The following is a 16,999-nucleotide window of genomic DNA, read 5'->3' on the forward strand; positions in this document are numbered from 1 at the left end:
GGGCTTTACCACGATCGTGCTGGCTCCTGGCCTGCTTTAAGTATCTTTCTTTTTGCATGGCCGAGCCTAACCAGTCGAGCTTTTAAAACAACTCAAAAAATTGAAATGATTTAAATTTAAAATCGTTTTAGGTTAAAAAAAAAAAAAAGAAAAGTCAAACATATTAATTGTTCATATCCTGATACTAGGGTTTACTCCTCGGTCACTGGACGAGCTGAGCTCTGCTCGTCTTCATTAGATTATAAACGTACGTAATGTTCCTAGCTGCTAGGATTGGCCACTGGAGTCTGTCTATCTCTCTCTCCCTCTATTACCCCCATCTCAGCTCTATCCACTCTCCCCCTTCCTCCCTATAATCTCTCTTCCTACTGTGTAATTAACTCCCTAATCTCTCTCCCTCACCCTTCCTTAAGCACACACCCCCCTTCTCCTCCTTCTCACATGCAAATTGTTCTACATACTGTTTTTTGGTCTAATTCATGTATATTGTTTGCTTCTACTGTTCTATGTTTTGTGTATTCTTGTTGTTAAACTGTAAAGCGCCTTGGAGTTAGGCGCTATATAAATAAAAATAAATACAAATGCAAATGAAAAGCAGTTGATGTCTGTTCACCTTGCGCAGCCTCTCACTTCCTCTCCATCACCCTCCTCAGGAGGGTGGGGAGGGCCTCCTGGCTCTCCAACACTGGCACCTTCCTACCCTCTGAAATGAAGGACGCTTCAATAATGACTGACCTCAGGACCACTCTTCTCTCTATATGTTTATATAAATACCCCAATTACTGAAGATGTATTAAGTCTATGTTGTGCAATACGCACACACAGTTTCCATCTCCCTCCTGATTGCCAGCAGGTTTAGGACTTTGTAAAGGTTTTTAAAGAACCTGCCAGTGGGGCTGCGCTGGCCACCAGTAACCTCCCTACAGTACTTCTTGGCAAGTGACGTTTTAATTTCAATACATTAATTCACCTTACTGTATTCAAGTAGATCTGCCAGCAAGTGGCAACAGATATGGCCTTGGCAGTAAACGAGATCACGAGGAAGACACGAGGGGGGCTGTTGCATTTTGTAACCAAGGAGAGGACGTTTCCTGTTATGATCTGTTATAGTGCTGCCATTTGGCAGAGCTCATCGCAATGAAATTGCAGCCAGGAGTCCATTATCTTTCAGAACATTGAATACGTCTGGGTTGTTCTTGCAGGAATCGATTTTAGACACAGCCGCCCCACCCCATCGAGCCGGCCTCTCCTCCATGGAGCATTCTTTGTGGACATTCGCCTCCCTTGTTCCTTTCCCTCTCCCTCTCCCAGTGGGTGACGTGGAAGCACAGCAGCGCCCTCTATGAAATCATATAAGCTGCTGCGGTGCGAGCTTCCCCTAGAACAGCCACCTCCTGAGCATCAACGTCGCCATGCCCTGCGTGACAGAACGTGTGCAGCAAATGCTCAACAGTGCAGAGTTTGCTCGTGCACAGGGCCGCAGCAGTAGGGCAAATAATTTCCACACACTCAAACAAGCTTTTCCCTGACGGTTATGCTTTTCAAAGATCGCTTGCACAGAAAATGTAAAGTACAGGAGGGGCAGCACTGCAAACTTCTCGGACACATTAAACAATTCCCCTGGCCAAGGTGAGCCCCCCTGCAGGCCCCTGCACCCAGCACCCCATTTTGGACCTCAATTGTGTTTAAAGAACACGTGGAGCACGGCATCCTGCGCGCCACAGCCGGGCTCAACCTTATCCCGCCTCTCAGGCAGTCCTGGCACCCTGATTGGCGCTTCCGAAACACACAACACCAGGCCTACGTCACGGAGTCTCCTCTGCAAGATCCCTCATTCCACAATTCCCCTGGCCAAGGTGACTCCCCCTGTAGGCCCGGCTCCCAGCACCCCATTTTCATACTTGCCAACATGACCCATTCCAATCTGTATGTGCTTTTCCAGTCCTGGTTTTTTTCTTTGCATTCTTGGACTTGTAGTTCCACTTTTCCCGTTATAAAACTCAGACTAGAAGTCCCAGAATGAAGAGAAAAAACCAGGACTGGATGAGCACCTACAGATTGGAATGGGTCATGTTGGCTAGTAAGCATTTTGGACCTAAATAGTGTTTAAAGAACATGTGGAGCGCGGCTTTCATACGCGCCACAGCCGGATTCAGTCTCTGGCCTTATCCCGCCTCCCAGACGGTCCTGGCCCCCTGATTGGTGCTTTCGGAAACCCACAACACCAGGCCTATGTCACGGAGTCTCCTCCGCAAGATCCCTCATGCCACAATTACCCATGCCAAGGTGAGTCCCCCTGCAGGCCCCGGCACCCAGCACCTAGCACCCCATTTTGGACCTAAGTTGAGTTTATAGAACAGGTGGAGCGCGGCTTTCCTGCTCGCCACAGCCGGACTCAACCTTATCCCGCCTTCCGGACAGTCCTGGCCCCCTGATTGGCCTTTCGAAACCCACAACAACAGGCCTATGGCGTAGAGTCTCTTCCGCAAGATGCCTCATTCCACAATTCCCCTGGCCAAGGTGCGTCCCCCTGCAGGCCTGGCACCCAGCACCCCATTTTGGACCTAAATTGTGTTTAAAGAACACGTGGAGCGCGGCTTTCCTGCCTGCCATATCCGGACTCAAGCTCTGGCCTTATCCCGCCTCCCGGACACTTTGGCATATGTCGCATCTAGATAGGTCTATGAATGTTACCATATAGCACACTTAGATGAAACTGTGAGTGTTAGCAAATGACTAAACTTGAATGGAATTTTGAACTTTAGCCTACGTCGCACCTTGATAGGTTTATGAATGTTGGCATGTGCCGCACTCAGACGGAATTCAAATGTTAGCTCCTCTCCCACTTAGATAGAACTGTGAACGTTGGCCTGCGTCACATCTGGATGGGATTGTGAATGTTGGCGTGTGCCACACATGGATGGAATTGTGGCGGCTGGCAAGTGCCACACCTGGATGTAATTGTCAATGTCAGCATACTGCCACGCTTGTATGGAATCATGAAAATTACCTGGTGCAACACTTAAATGGATTTGGGAATGTTGGCATGTCCTACACTTCGGTAGAATCCTGAACTTTAGCCGGAGTCGCTTCTTGATGGGATTGTGAATGATTCCACACTTAGACAGAATTGTGAATGTTAGCATGTTAAATATCATGTAACCCACTAACCAAAAATAGCTAAACATTTCTGCTTATTTATCTCAATCAAAAAACTCACACAACCATCTCTAGCACAACAACCCGCACGCACTTCACAACACCGCAACAACACATAAGCCACACCAACAGCACATGAGGACTGACACTGATCCGATACTCGCACCAAAGCTCAGCACCCAGTGTCAGACTTGCTGCGTCGTGAAGAGTATTAGGGCCTCTGTCTCCAAGCTTCCCACAGCGAAATACAAGTAAATTCACTGTGCGAGCCTTGAAGCCACAGGTGTTGGTGTTGTATCACAGGAACCAGGCGCCGCCGAAGACCCCAAGGCTATTGGAGGGAAGGTAAGTGTTAGCACAAACAATCACAGTACTTCACTTAGTAATTAACGTACGATACCAGAGAGGCTTACCTAAACCCAACAGGGAATGACTCGGGATCGAGGGTTGTGGTGCAAAGGGCGTGCAATCACTTCCTGCAGTCTGGCACAAGATGGAAGTGCCGACCGTCAACACCTGCAGGGTTCGTGGAAGGTGCGTAGTTCTTGGTAAAACGTAGTAGTACTGAAGGGACAAAGTGGAGGCAAGTCCCAAAACAATCCAAAGGTCAGTAACAGGTGATCGTGAACAGTTCGACAAAACCAGGGATGAGGCAGAGGCAGTCCGTGATCCGTTTTCCAAAGGTCAGAGATATAGCAGTTCGTGTAGACAAAGCAAAGGAGTAAGAAGTTGCAATCCGTGGTCCGAGAGCCGAGGTCAGAAATCCGTGAGACTTGATCTTGAAACGACACGCTGGACAGTGTTGCAGGAGAACAGCTGTGAAGCAACAAGTGGTTTGAAATAGCCGGCTTTATACGCAGCCCTGGTCACGTGATCGGATAACAAACCACGTGATCGGCAAAGCGTCCCGTAACCAGGAAGTAATGCGATCAGCCCATACGCAACCTCCAAGGAAGTTGTCAATGAAAATGGAGGACCCAATGAGGACGACCAACGCCCCTGCCCCGTAATAAGGACTGTTTACGCCTCTCTCGCACCAAAGGTAACCTGAGACCATGAAGTGGGTGTGAATGTAACTTGGGAAGTCTAGCTATCCCATGTGTCCGGAATTCACTGAGAGTGGGCAAGTCAGTCTCCCTACTTCTAATGGCCTGTATCGTGTCGGTGTCCCCTCCCCGCATGACACCCAGTGTACACCGAGTTGAAGCTGCCAACAGAACACCACTCCTTTCACTATCCTACTCCCTTTTCACCTTACTAACCCATCCCACCTTCTCATTTGCAGATCTGCCAGAGCACCTGGGGACCAACTCCGTTAGTGACGGTACGCGGTACAAATACCTTTAACGTTTAGCACCCACTGTGAAGTCCCTCGCCTGTGTCGTCCTACATGTGAAGTCCTTCCCCCCATTTCCTCCGACGCAGGCGGGGATCAAAAGCCTTGTTTTGTGGCCATGAACAAACCACACCAATACTCATGTATGTTCTCTACGTGCACTGCCCCATTTATTCTTCTTTTTGGAATGGCTCCTTAAGGGCGTGAGCCGACGATTTCCATCTGGAGAGATGACGTTCGAAGTAAGTCACCCTTGTCAGTCACCGTGTCCAGCGCGCATACAGATTTTGTTTTTCCTCCTCCCCTTCCTCGCACCAGTGGGGAGGGCATCTCCTCCCGTCATGTGATGTTGGGGCAACATCAGACACCTTTTTTGTTATTGTTATGGTTTAAAAAACCTTTATGAGTCGACAAAGAAAGAAAGACATTTTACAATTCATCATAGCATAGAATTCATTCTAAAATCAACATAAATCACACAATGATGGCATACCATTTTCAAAACATTTTTAAAACAGTTCAATCTTTAAAGAGTAACTGAACTAAGTAACGGAAGCATTTGAAGATGGATTAAAACATTCAAACACCTAAGGGGATTTAAATAGGGTAGAAGCAATAGTGAGGATCTATAGATTTCCGATTGATGTTATACCACCAATTTCAAGTTCAAGGCCAAACCCCATACAGCTATAGTATCAGAAGTGTTTTCACCATATAGGAATCTACGCCAGATGTGTTCTTCGGAACACCAGTGACATGAGGAAAACATTTTACCTAGATATCTCGTCTTTATTTCACTAATTGCTGGACAGTACAAGATCAAAGGTCAAGTTGTTTCTATAATCTTTGTTCTTGCAAAATCTACATTCTGAATCTGTAGCTTAGATCAGACCTCTCTGCAAGAGGATTTCGTTAGATGACAGAATATTCAAGCTGAATTTAAGGAATATCGCTCTGTGCACTTTATCATGGAATCAAACTAGATAAGGTGGTAATGATCCCCGTTTTTGTGTTTATGGCTAAGATGACATGATGATGAGTGACTGTGGAGTTTCTCTGTTGGGTCAATCCAGTCATTATCATATAGGCAGTTTTCTTACATTTGTAGGATTTTCAATCAAAACCGCAGTGTTCAGGTTTAAATTTTGCAAGATAGTTTCACTCGACATACAGTAATGACTGATATAATTTATGGTTTTCCCTCAAGGATTTTGGTTCATGCACTCATTGAGGTCATCCTATAAATAGCCAATAACCGGAAGTAATAATTTCCTATATAACGATAGAAGCCCCCACTCTACGCATGCTCTGATGGAGATGAGACCAAGCTCAAATCGTATTGCAACCAGGGGAACTGCATTCATTACACCCAGAACTCTCCTCCAAATCTTAGCCTCTGTCAAGTCCAACCATTTAGGTACTGTATGAAAATATAGTTCTTGTCCGTAAATACGTTTTCCTTAAGAACATTTTAATGCACAAATGATGGAAAAGAGTCTGAATTTTCGATTTATCATAAGAAGTTGGGTTAGCAGAAGTGCAGATTTTTGGTGGAGAGTTTGTCTGACGTTGCAGTAGCTGGTGAAGCTAATATGGGGAAGCCTAGATATGTCATGCTAGACGCAGATGTAATTAGTGTTCTCCCATGACCAAAACTGGGCCCTCCCTTTCTTGCTTCTTGAGAGGGCTAGAATTTTAGTTTTCTTTGGGTTGATAATTAGACCATTATCACTCACGAAAGATGAGAATGCAGCTAGTAGTCTTTTTAAGCCCACGCAGGATTTCTCAAAAAGCAAGAAATCATCAGTGTAAGCTAGCCAAGACACCTTCAAAACAACTACTTTAGGGGAACACTAGTACGCCTGAACTCAAATAATCATTTACGTCTGATACGTATAGGTTAAATACACAGGCAGCTAGAATGCAACCCTGTATAAGAACAAGTCATAGTGGGGATACTATGAGAAATGCCCCCCCCCCTCTATTTAGCCTAACCTGAATGCTTGAATTTTCATGGAGCCCCATTATAAGTTTCAGCAGGCCATTTGGAATGCTCCAACCTGCCAATTTTCTCCATAGTCTAGACCGGTGAACATGATCAAAAGCGGATGACGGGTCGACCGAAGCAACATAGGTACAGTCATCAGGGGTAGACCAGGTTGATTCCTGCATGCATCTCAAAACAAGACCATTTAGGTTTGTCGAATAGGCCTTGCGGAAACCTGACTGGAATCTAGATAGTCTATTGGATGTAGAGGCCCATAATTGAAGGTGGTGAAGTAGTTTAGATGCACATATCGTGCTATCAACATCTAACAATGAGATGGGTCTGTAGTTCTTTGGTACAGATCTTGCGCCTTTCTTAACGATAGGGACAAGGTGTGCCGTTTGCTATGATTTAGGGAAAAGTTAAGTATCAACGCCACTTTCAAAGAGGATAGCCAAGGCATTTGCCCAATTGTTTGGGTCTTTTTTAGCGTATTATTAGTAAGACCATTAGGACTTGCAACTCTTGATGATTTGCATAGGGTTATCAGGTCGAGCACCATCTTGGCTTCGATCTTAATGTATATTTCTTGATGCGTCTCCTTATCTGATATATTGTTGATAGTTAAGGGCTTGGCTTTACCAGACTCATATAGGTCAGAGAAGAACGTCACCCAAGCTGGCTCAGCAACCGCATTTAGCTGGGAGGTAATGGCCGGTAAGTCCTGTGCATTAGATAGGACTTGCATCATGATTTCTGCATCTCCCTGTAACCGGACAGAGCTTAGTTGTTATCTGGTAGATCAACCTAGGATTACTTGTAGCGGCCTTCATCAAATCTTCAATTGTGGAATCAAAATGGTCAACATTGAAAACTTCTATTTTCCACTCGAGGGTCACGTGGGACATCATGTGGCTGAACTCGTTGGTCGTTGCCTCTGTTTGGTGAAGACCAACGGACAGCATTTCCCCTCGGAGTTACCTTCAGATTGGTAGGACCTACTAGTTCATTCTCAAAGATTTTAAAAGGTAAACTGAAGTTGGCCCTTAAAATGCATTGGTCACTCCATGTAATTTCTCAAACATCTGCTGGTCAACAAAGATATAATCTAGTGTAGATACACTATCGCCTCGAGACCAAGTGTGTCCGTCACCCTCAGGCCCCCCAATCTGACCATTCATTCGTTGTAAATTCAAAGAGGCCATAGCACAGTTCCACTGCCGACCAGCTCGAGATTTTCGATCAGAGGTTGGTTAATCAGAGTAATTCTCCCACATAATATCTTCTAAGGGCATCCGTACTCATTTGGCATTCAGATCACCAGCCATAAGGACATAACTAGAGCCTGTCTGGCTTTCAATTTGGAAACTAGCTCGACAGTAATGTGTAAGAATTCCTCCAACTTACCCACCCCTTTGTGCCAGTATACATTAATCTGCTGGGCATGAAAATTGTCTATTGGTGTTGAGATCTCCACAGGTAGCAGTCCATAGGGGAGGTTCTCAGTTGGGTGGCTAATTACGTAAAGATCATTTTGTAGGGCAATAAGGCCAGCAGAGGGTCTACCCCCACAACTGGGTTTTGCAGGTTGAGAGAAAACTCGGTAACCATCCAGGGAAGAAGTGGATGTCATCCAGGTTTCCTGAAGCATTAGGCAATTACAACCTCTCAAGATATCTATGGTTTCATTGTTTGTCAGTAGATGTGCATGTCCTCTAGAATTCCAGGAGAGTCATTTCAATTCTCCCTTATCCAGTCCAATAATTAAAGGCTCAGATTCATCATGGTCTCGGCCTAAGTTGTCAGGCCTCTCTGATCTCTGCGGTCTAAATTCTGGTGTTCTTTCTTAGTGACTTACTCCATTCCAATTATATTGAGAGCCTTTTGGATTAGTGGTTTTTGAGTTGTCCTTTAACCACGGCATCTGAAAAGTTTTCCGGCCCTCCGCCGAACGAGAGACCGAGAAACCCATGGTGTTTAAGAGGATTCATTCTGACAAAATCAGATCACTCACCAGTTTAGAGTGGAGATAGAACATCGCTTGTGGAGTATTATGTTTTTTTGGGAAATCTACTCTCTCGGTATTAGCTGAGGAGAGAGCAGTTAATACAGTAATTTCTGCTAATATTACCAAGATATTAGTGCGGTTTAAACATATAGGAAATCTATCCCCTAGTAGGCTAGAAATCCCCACTACGTTGTTATCTTCATGTGGAAGCATATTTCTGCTGTAATGGTCTTTCAACATGGATCTAGACCTACTTGGCATTAGACAAGTGGAGTTGGGAGCTGCAAAATTGGTGGTACATACTTCACTTTGCACTTGGTTAAGAGTATTCTAAGAATAGTCTCTCGCCAGCTTTGCAGTTTTTGAGTTCAACCTGTTACAATGGTCCCCTTCAGAGGTGTAATTTTTGTTAGTGGTAGCAAAGGGGGTTATGCCGGGTTGTATTGGAGTCATAAAAGTTGGACAAACGTCGGGGCGCAACCCTTTCAGGCCATATAGCTTATCAAGTAGACACCTTAAGTTTGTATTATGGGTTCATTCAGCAAAACTGATGTCTGGGGCAGAAAAAAGGTTAATATGTCTATGTTAGGCAGAAACCTGTGCAGTTCCCTTGGGGAACACTGCAAAAGATTTAAGACTACAGGTATAGCAGTAAACCCACTTGGTAGCAGTCCGCACCACCCAGATTTACCTGGTAGCTGTGGCTGAGCAGTCAGACTTCCCTCAAGAAGAGTTAGGCAGTATGCAAAGTATACACAATATGTACTCAGACACAATAGCACAAGCAAACACTGACCAGAACTTGGTTTCAAAAGTATATAGTTATTTATTTTCAAGAACACAAGTTGAAAACACTCTAGCAAAGTATAGTAAAAACACAGTTATAATGAAAGCAGTTTCAACCCTTACTCCTATCTAGCCAACTCTAAGTTAACACCACATAATTAAAACAGAGGTGAGTGCTTAACGTTAGATGACACTCTAGTAGGTTCAAGGAAGGGATAAAAAAGAAACAGAAATGGGTTAAACACACCACTCTAAGGTCCAGAACACTTGCAATAGGCTCAAAGAAGCACAAAGTCACAGGTGAGCAAAAGTCACTAGGCAGGGCCCACTCTTAGAGTAGCCGGAGCGAAAATGTGCCCAAGATCACACTGTTATTAGGGATCCAAGTCTTGCAAAGAGTTAGAAAGAGGTTAGAGTGGCTTAGAAAGTTTAGCCAGGGTGTTCCAGGCACTCCCAGGTTCGAAAGCCGGGGGCTAAATCTACCCCGTACAGTCGGTGGCAAGGGAAGCCAGGCGGAACACGGTACCTTAAGCGAAAAGGGTCCTCCAGCGGTGGCAGTTGTTCCAGGCAGTGGCAGCAAGGCTCGACGTCGGTCAGGGAAGAAGAAGTTCTCGCTGAAGAGTAGAAGAAGAGGGTCGTTGCACTGCCCGGGAAGAAACCAGCCGCGGAGTCCTCCGGTTAAAGGGTTGTACCGACTTTCGTGGTTGGGGTAAAAGTGGTGGGGTTCCGGTTGCCGGGGTGCTTGGCACTGGCAAGGCGGCCACGAGATACCTCGAGAAGCGAAAAGAAGGCGAAAACTGGTTGTCCCCACCAGTCAAGGGAAGGAGCCACTCCGTTAAGAGTTCTCCTCGGTCGTCGGGAAAAGTGGTGAGACGGTTCGGCAGGGCTCCACCGGGTGGTGTCGTCGAAGCAGGTCGGCTCGGCTCTTCCCTCGTCGGATTCTTGGTCCTGTGGCGACTTCTGAAGTTCCAGTCCCCAAAGCCCTGCTTTTATGCAGCAAACCCCCATTCACCCAGCCTAGCTGTCACTCAAACATGCTAAGTGGTGAGCCGGCCGGCTCACCACTTGGGCCAATCAGGACGGAGTGCGACTTGAGTTACCTAGGTAACTCAGTCCAGGGTGCCTAAACCCCCCTCCACCCCTCCTAAGTACCCCAGACAGAGTGGCACCACTTTGGAGGGCTTCTGTGGAGAAGCCCGCCAAAAGTGGAACAAAGGGCTCCACTTTGGGTCAGAGTTACAGAGGCGAACGCCAACGCCATTTTAGAATCAAGTTTTGGCAAAAAGTCCCAACCGGAGTTATAATAATAAATATATAAACCGGCGGTATGTTTAAGGCTACCGTAAATAAATAATTAAATGTGTTAGCCTAAAACAATGGGAAATCCCATAGGGAAATATTCGCGGTCGAATATAAAAAGTAGTTTCCACTGCCACCAGCCAAAACTCGATCAGGGGGGACGGAGACGTGCCCCCTCGACTAACAGACCCTGGGGCAATCGAATTGCCCCAGCCAGTACGTCCACAATATGATGGTTTGTACTGGTTCTGTTCAGGATTCAAGAGTAGCAAAGTCTTTGGTGACTTTACATGCCCTGGGAGACAGTAGTCAGTCCCAGGGTATGGAGTCTATGTTGGGGAGTCCCTAGGACACCCCTGGGTCACGGCACAGAGGGTGCTGTGTAACCCACATCACAAAAATACATGAGGCCCTATGGAGAAAAAGACCCCATAGCCCATTCAACACAAGGTTTAACCAAGAAAACACACTTCAACATGTCCAAGAGTGAGGGTAAAAAAAGAGTCTCACTCTTGGCAGGAGAAAAAAAGAAACCCCAGAAATCCAGCAAAGCTGCTGGGGGACTCACTAGGTAGGGAAATCCAGCCTAAACAGAGAATTCTCCCTAACAGTCTATTGTTGGATCTTGCATGTATAGGTGCCTGCCAAAATTACAGGGGCAGAAACAACATCCACAGATTACCCAGCCCCAACAGGTTGTTCAACAGTGGACGTTGGAATGGATGCTTGGCACTGGCTGACATTCGGTACAGTAAGCTGTTCAAAAGATACTGTTTTAGCCATAGTCTGCATTCCGACGTCCACTTTTTCAGATGTCACAATAGTAGGATGTACAATGAGTGGACACCATTGAATGGACAGAGGCCTGGCAGCTTTTAATACAGGTGGAGCAGTTGGAGCTGCCACCAGATATAAAGGGAAACTTGTTCAAAGAAGGCAACTCGAACGTGGCAGGGATAAGGTGGCCTATAGAAGTTGAAGATTGGAATTCCGTGCCACTTTCTTCCGGCACCGGGTCAGTAAGCACTGTGGACCTTTAATCTGCTTCTGAGGTATTTTTAGTGATTCAGCTATGGAAAGATTGCGCAGCCATTTGAGAGATAATGTGTTACGTCGTTTTAGCAATTATTTTTATTTTATTTTTTTCCCTCTGCCACTCATTGTGTCAGAGACTCCAGCTGCTTGCGTATGAACTAATCCTGCTGTTTGTTGTGTGCATTTATTGTGTGTAGCATTTTGCAAAACCATCCCATCCACCTGGGCCAATTTCCCAGGTGGGGGGATTGGTTTAGGTAAAGAGGCCACTTCGATCACGGATTCCTCTTTCATGATGAAATCATGGCTACTGATGTCAGTTTGTTTCCACCAGTTTCATGCACACGTTGGAGCCGTGCTACGAGATGCTATGTGACCTACTCATGCCTCTAGGTCTTCAACCTTGATGTGTATGGAAGATAACATTTGGTATCAGCCTTCACCTCTTCCGATGTATTATATCGTTTTACAAATGAACTTAAAACCATATTGAGGGCTGAAAGGCTGGGAGAAGTCAGTTTCAGAAAGTCATCGGCTTGAGAGTGTGATAAATTGCGCTTTCACTTGATTGAACTGGGTTAGTCAAATGAGGAAATCGGCGCTCTCTGCGATTTTCTTAAGATATAATTCGTAAATTCACTGGGAGACCCGACTCTGGAAGCATCGCAAGTTAGTTGGATTACACTCTGAGGTCTCACAGACGTTTGTATGAACAACCTACTTAAGTCATTTAGCACGTTCACCTGAGTTCGATCCAAGGTTGCTATTTTGTCAGTGGCTGGCTGCTTTCAAAGCAGCAGCGTTCGTTTTTGTACTCTGCTTGCCCCTCCCCTTAAACTGTGGATTCACATCATCATCACCACGTAGATTTTTTTAATGGCATGTTTGTATTTGTGTCTCCTAGATTGTGTCTGAGAACTGCAACAATCTCTGCCTCATTGCAACTCCCTGCAGGGCGCCAAACGGAGGGAAGGAGTCACCAGCTGCGTGCAGGGGACTTAATGGCGCGCCCGTAAATTGGCTTATATCCGAGGTGTGCGTTTGGATTTGGCTTCTGAGACCAATGCGGAGGGCCATGTGTCTTAGTCTTTTTTTGGTTGAGTTGTGAAGAGAGTACAAATATGCAGTAATCCAAATTAAAACCAAAAGCCTCTGCGTCGGATGACTCAATATACATGGCTCAAAGGGAAAAAGAACCCTGCAGTCTCCGCCGTATTAAGAGCTATATAGTTGCTCAGCCCATCCAATAGATAAAGTCACGGGTTAAAGAGAAACAGATGTACCGTTTTACACCGTGAGGAGGAGTGGAAAGTCTTCCGGGAGGCGGGGGTGGCGTGTAGCCGTCACAGCACAGACAGCACAAGAAAAACGCATCAGCAAATGGCTCAGCGGACGCTCTGTGTCTGAATGGAGTCTATATACGAAAGGCTCCTCTTTCCGCATAATAGTCAGAGTGAACAGCAGGGCTGAAGTCGAGGATACACGCGGGGGGGGGGGGGGGGGGCGGAGTCCACCCACTTTTTGCAGAGGGTGGACTGTTCAATTTGTATGCTTATGCAAAGCCAGTTTTCACCCCCATATGCTCATTTGTGGGGACGTCGCCTCCCATTTGCTGATCAGTCCCCCCACTTTAATTTTTAGGACTTGACCCCTGGTTAACAGACTGCAGCGAGGCACAGGGGAACCGCAGAATACAACCGCCTTAGCAAATAGCTCTGCCACATCACACACACTACAAAGTCAACATGGGCAGCAGCAATATGTTTCCTGTTCACACTATAGTTCTAGCAGTGGCAATAACAGTGCATACTTCCAACAAACACACACCCAAAGCCGGCCTAGCACTGACAGAAGCACAGTAAATTTACCTGAAACACAGAGCCAATACAGCAGGTATTGGTATTGTTTATTTATGAAGCGCGTAAACACAAAACAAGTGCTACAAAGCACTTGTTTTATATCCTAGCAGTGCAAACGTCTCATTCAAATATACAGGTGCTGCAGGAAGTGCAAGCTTCCCGTAGAAAACGTGGGCAGTAGCAGTGCTTCTCCACCATGGGGTCTGGCATGGATTCACATGCTCATGAATATTCCCCGTCGTCAGGCTGGGAATCCTCGGTACAGAAAAAAATCAGTATCAGTTTCGTTTCTGATCATCTGTCTTTCCTAGTAGTAACCAATCACTGATCTCTGGGTCATAATGCCCACAGCCAATCACTGCCCTCTCCCTAAGCCCCGCCTCCAGCAGCCATCCTCAGATTTTTACCGCACGTTTAAGTGTTGGGAGTCCTCGTGCTATAGCTCTCGAGCTTTTGCTGCGTTTTCACGCTTTTTCAAAGAGAATTTCTAATTTTTTGGTTAAATTGAGCCTCAAGCTCCACCGTCTTTACATCCGATCAACGGAGACCCGTTTCTGAAGTTTCTACGCCCCTCAAGGGTGAAGATTTCGTCAAACGACGCTTTTGGAGGATTCCAGAAGTTTCTGAGGCTTACCCCGGACATGGCCCAGGAGAAAGGGAGCTCGACGCCCGGGAAGCTGTTCAGGGCCTGCCCTGGATGCCAGCTGCAGAACGTGTTCAAGGAAGACGAGCATTCCTTATGCCTCTACTGTCTTCACGAGGACCAAACGCACGTGGAGGAGGACTGTGCGTTTTGAGGGAACATGTCGGAGCGGACCATGAGGGACCGCCATCTTCGTCTCGCCAACTGGCTGTAGGGAAAGAGCCCGTCGGGTGAGAAGAAAAAGAAGAAATCCGAGCGGTCTTCTAAGTCCTGTGAGGGCACGACAGGGGCCCAACAAAAGGCTAAGCACCGCGAGTCCGCTGGCAGCGGTAGCGCCGAACGGGCAGGCTCCTCGGCTGCCAGGCAGGGCGCATCCTCCCCGGCGCCATCGACCACGAGCCAACGCTCTGGCTCGGGTAAGAGGAAATCCGAGAACCCGGCCAAGCTTCTGGAGAGGCCCCGGTCGATCTCGAAGATTTTGGCTGATGGGGAGCCCTCCCCCAAGGTGAAGGCCACAAGCACGCAGTCAGTGACTAAGGCCTTGATTCACCCAGCCAAGGCCTCTATCGAGGAGGTCGCGGCAACCTTGGCGCAGCCTGCAGAGGTTACACCTGTGGTAGCACCCTTGGGGCCCAGAGTCTCCCTGCCACCTCGGAGGGAGGCATCTTTCAAGCCCATCGAAAGAACCCCCACGAAGCCCCCGGCGGAGAAAGAGGGGGGGCAGTGGCCGTCGTGGATTCAGACACAACCTCTGAGGAGGAACTTGTCGAAGTCCCTGAGAGCCACGACGCGGGCATGGAAGAGGACCAGCCCGTCGAGAGGCATCCCGACGAGGGGAACGACGGAAGCGCCGATGGTACCCCAGACCAACCGTCGCAGCCAGTGCCGCAGGACAACTCGGTGGCCATTTTGATGGCAATTCAATCCCTATGCTCTGAAATAAGGACTAGATTGCCTTTACCCCGGACGGAGGAGCCGGAGCCAGGCCCGACGGAGGAGCCAGGGGCAGGCCCGTCGGGAAGTCCACCACCCAAGAGGAGAAGAACCCTACACCCTTCCAGTCCTCGAGGCCTGCTCAACCCTCCTCCCCGTCCGCGGGGATGGCACGGACACGGCCACGACGGGCACGGACAACGAGGGTGGAAACGGCGGGGTGGACCTCCAGTCGTCCCCCCCCACCCCCCTTCCCCGGGCTTCCCCGCCCGATGAGATTGGATCCTTCCATGCAATGATCTCCAGGGCATCCGAGCTTTTCCAGCTCTGCCGCGAAGAAAAGAAGGAGGGGTTCCTCTATCAACGTCAAGAGACCAAGAGGAAGACAGTCCTCGTGGTACCTCTACTGGATGACATCTGGGACGAGAGGCTCTCCCTCCTCAAGAACCCGTCCACGACGCCGGCAAAAAGGGACCGATACAGAAAAAAGTACCGGGTCCCCGACGCGGCCCCTCTATGCCTTAGAGCACAGCCAACCCCGGATTCAGTCGTCTCGGCGGCGGCAAGGAAGAAGGCGGGGAGCGCATCAGCATCAACATCGCCTTCACCGCCGGACGGCGAGGGAAAGAAGCTCGACGCAATGGGACGACGAGTCATCGGCGGCGACAACGATTAAGGCGGTCATCGTCCTGGCTATCGTTGCCCGTTACGACAGGGAACTTTGGTATAAAATCGCTCCCTTGTTGGACTTCCTGCCGGACGACAAGAGGGCAGAAGCCCTGGAAATCTTGCAACAAGGCGAGGTGGTGTCGGACCACGCCATAACGGTGGCGACGGACATCACTGACACCAGTTTCCGCCAGTTGGGCAACAGTGTTTGCCTCAGATGGCGCGGATGGCTTAAGGGGACGGATTTCCGCCAGGACGTACAAGCCAAAGTGTTGGTCATGCCCTTCGACGGGAACAACCTGTTTGGGAAGACAGTTGATGAGTCCCTGTAAGCCATCAAAACGGACATGGAGACAGCCCGGGCCCTGGGAGTTCTCCAGCAACGACGGCTGTCCTTTCGGAGCACCAGAGGCAAGCAAGGGGCCTCTAAAGGTTCAGGCAGTGGCTCCTCTACCTACCGTCAAGCGGCCGGTTCCTCGTCGCAGGAGGCCTATAGAGGACGGGGCAAGTCTGGAGGTTCCCGCCGTCGTCGCCAGGGAGGTCAAGGCGGCAAGGCGGCCTCGAAACAGGACTGAACCGACCGTGGCGTCGGGCCCCCACCGAAGCACCCCGGTGGGAGGCCGGCTGGCGAAGTTAATCAGCGTGTGGGAGTCCATCTCTACCGACCGTTGGGTGCTGGAAACCCTGGCCCAGGGGCACGACCTCGAGTTTCTAAAGAAGTGCCTTCGCGTGCCACCCGTGGCCAGGAAGGAAAACCACGTACCCCAGCTGCTGCTGGAGGTAAGGGCGATGCTCAAGAAAGGTGCCATCGAGCTCGTCCCAAAGAGACTTCGGGGCTCCGGGGTCTACTCAAGATACTTTCTCGTAAAGAGGAAGACAGGAGGTTTGCATCCCATCCTGGACCTGCGGCGACTGAACAAGTACATCAAGGCTCAGAAGTTCCGAATGGTCTCCCTCCAGCACGTGCTGGGACAGCTGTAGGAAGACGATTTCCTGTCGTCGTTGGACTTGGAGGATGCCTACTTCCACATCCCCATTCTAAAAAGACACCGGAAGTTCCTCAGGTTTTTGGTCCAAGGACGGCACTACCAGTTCAAGGCCCTCCCGTTCGGATTAAAGTCGGCACCCAGGGTATTCACCAAGTGCCTACCACCAGTGGCGGCGTGGCTGCGCCTACAAGGGATCCACGTCTATCCCTACCTGGACGTCTGGCTCATCTGAGCAAGGACAAGGGAGCTCGCCGTGGAACACACAGCGAAGACTGTCCAGCTACTCACGGACCTGG

The 16,999-nt window shown here is 48.5% G+C and overlaps 1 protein-coding gene across 2 annotated transcripts in view; it reads left to right on the plus strand.

Annotated features, from left to right (window-relative positions):
• The window catches only part of TEX2 (testis expressed 2), a 1,181,730-nt gene that overhangs the window by 890,989 nt on the left and 273,742 nt on the right, over positions 1-16,999 (plus strand). The gene's annotated exons all lie outside the window — the stretch shown is intronic.

Source organism: Ambystoma mexicanum, chromosome 3q, assembly GCF_040938575.1.
Source record: "Ambystoma mexicanum isolate Mex_15411 chromosome 3q, UKY_AmexF1_1, whole genome shotgun sequence".
In the NCBI taxonomy this organism is placed as follows: domain Eukaryota; kingdom Metazoa; phylum Chordata; class Amphibia; order Caudata; family Ambystomatidae; genus Ambystoma; species Ambystoma mexicanum.